General features: G+C 43.9%; 1 pseudogene; it reads right to left on the bottom strand.

Moving 5' to 3' along the window:
- Positions 1-1837, bottom strand: part of LOC102848451 — a 95330-nt pseudogene extending 93493 nt beyond the window's left edge.
- Positions 1838-2302: the final 465 nt, after the last annotated feature.

Genomic DNA, 2302 nt, shown 5'->3' with positions numbered 1-2302 from the left:
GCTCCTTGGAGGCAAGGATTCTGAGGCTTAGTCTGACATACTTTGGTCATGTTGTAAAGAAAGACTGGTCCTTGGAGAAAGACATCATGCTTGGTAGAATGGAGGAATAGTGCAGGAGGGGAAGGCCCTCTAGGAAGTGGATTGATTTGGTGACAGGGTTAATTGGGATGGGTTTGTCAGAGACGGTGAGATTGGCACAGGACAGAGCAGAATTTAGGCCTGCTGTACATAGATAGGGTCGCTATGAGTCACAAGTGACTTGACGGCACATAACAACAGCAACAACAACAACAAGACTTCTAATAAACCTTTATTAAATCTGAGGAGAAATCATGTAGTTTATTTTATCTGCATAAAGAATAGATACAGTACTGGCATATGTCTGGGGTGTAACATTTTCTGGGCAGGAAAGAGTTATATATCTATTTCAGCTTCTTTAAAATACAAGAGACAGTTTAGTTAAAAAACAAAAACGAGCTGAGAAACCACCCTCTTTACTGCTTTAAATTGAAATTTGACATTGCTCATTTTTTTCCCAATTTTAATGCTAAATTTTGTCAAGAAATATCTCTCTAGCCAGAAGTTTGCATGGATAACGTCACTGTTCTATTCCATCAAATGTGTGTGCATAAAATACTGAGAAAGAGAAAGTGGACCTGTAGGTTATGTGAATTGATACAGGATAGAAGTAATGAATTCTTTGAGATTTTACAGAAAAGTGCTTTTTGTTGTGAATCATTCTAACCATTCTAAGTATAATATATAAAACTGAGTTTATACCATCATGAAAATATCCTCGCAGCAGAAAATAAATGTATTATCATGTAAAGATATTTTAGTAAAAAACAACAATCATCCTCAAATCTTCTTTTAGTATTGTGTATGTAAGGTTTTTTGGGGGGCTTTTATGTTGTTGTTTTTAACTTAATTCACTTTATTTGTTACAGAAAATCCACTATGTGGTGGCCACAAGCTGGAGCCTGAGTCCTCTGAACGGATACTCTGGTGCCAGTCTCTACAAGATGATCTGCGAATTCCTGGTAGGGAGACTTAGTGTGAACCCCATCTCTTTCCAGAGATCTGGGGTCGAATAGCTGTAGGTCTTTGAGATGGCATCAAAGGTGGCCTTAGCGAAGTTGCCCAGGGTAGCAGTACAGCCCCTGGCTGAGGTGTAACAGTCATCAATTCCAGCCATCATCAACAGCTTCTTAGGCACAGGGGCCGAGACGATTCCAGTGCCTCAGGGTGCAGGGATCAGACTCACCAACACAGAGCCACAGCGCCCAGTCACCTTGCAGGGAACGGTGTGAGGCTTGCCAATCTTGTTCCCCCAGTAGCCACGCCGCACGGGGACAATGGAGAGCTTGGCTAGGATGATGGCCCCACGGATAGCAGTAGCCACCTCCTTGGAGCACTTGACGCCCAAGCCAACATGGCCAGTATAGTCTCCGATGGCGACAAAGGCCTTGAATCTGGTCCGCTGGCCAGCACGTGTCTGCTTCTGCACTGGCATGATTTTCAACACCTCATCCTTGAGGGACATGCCCAGGAAGAAGTCGATGATCTCGGACTCCTTGATGGGCAGGGAGAAGAGATAAATCTTCTCCAATGATTTAATCTTCATATCTTTCACCAGGAGGCCCAGTTTGGTGACCGGGGAGCCACTTCTTGTCCTCAGCTTTGCCTCCTCGAGCTCCGCGGCCCCTCCCACGGCCCCGCCCACGTCGGCGACCCAGACCCCACAGACAGCGACCGAAGCCTCAGAAACCGCCACGGGCTCCCATCCCAGGGCCCCGGCGCCTCCAGGCCCTCCTGCTGCACCAGCATCACCCGTCATCCGCCATTTGGTGTTTCTCAGAGAAAAAGAAGGTGTATGCAAGTTCTAAAACTATAAAGTCATCTCTCAAAAGACATAATGAAATTAGAATATTATTTTCTTGGGTTTTAAAGTGACTTTTTACAGAAGTCAGCTGAGTCAGTGCCAACTCAACAGCCATGAGCTTGAGCTGTGTTTCTTTTTCTTATGAATAAAGGAGACTCTGATAGCATACTTCATAGGGACTTGTGCTGCTAATTCAAAGGCTATGTCATAATGTTCAAATCCATGAACAATTCCTCTGGAGAAAGATAGACAATCTCTTCCCATCTATTTACAACTTGGGAAACTCTCCAACAACTTGTAGTTGAAGGGCCGACTATGAATCTCATCCGAAGGTAACTCTTATAGATAGATGGGGAGAATTTGAGGAAAGGTGACTTTTTTATTCTATTTAGAATTTAATAGAAGGCATTAACAATTAAA

Source organism: Elephantulus edwardii, unplaced genomic scaffold (assembly GCF_000299155.1).
Source record: "Elephantulus edwardii isolate Elephantulus edwardi_28Jun2011 unplaced genomic scaffold, EleEdw1.0 scaffold00009, whole genome shotgun sequence".
NCBI classification, from domain to species: Eukaryota; Metazoa; Chordata; class Mammalia; order Macroscelidea; family Macroscelididae; genus Elephantulus; species Elephantulus edwardii.
The sequence above is the reverse complement of the archived record's forward strand: the minus strand, read 5'-3'. Positions and strand labels throughout refer to the sequence as shown.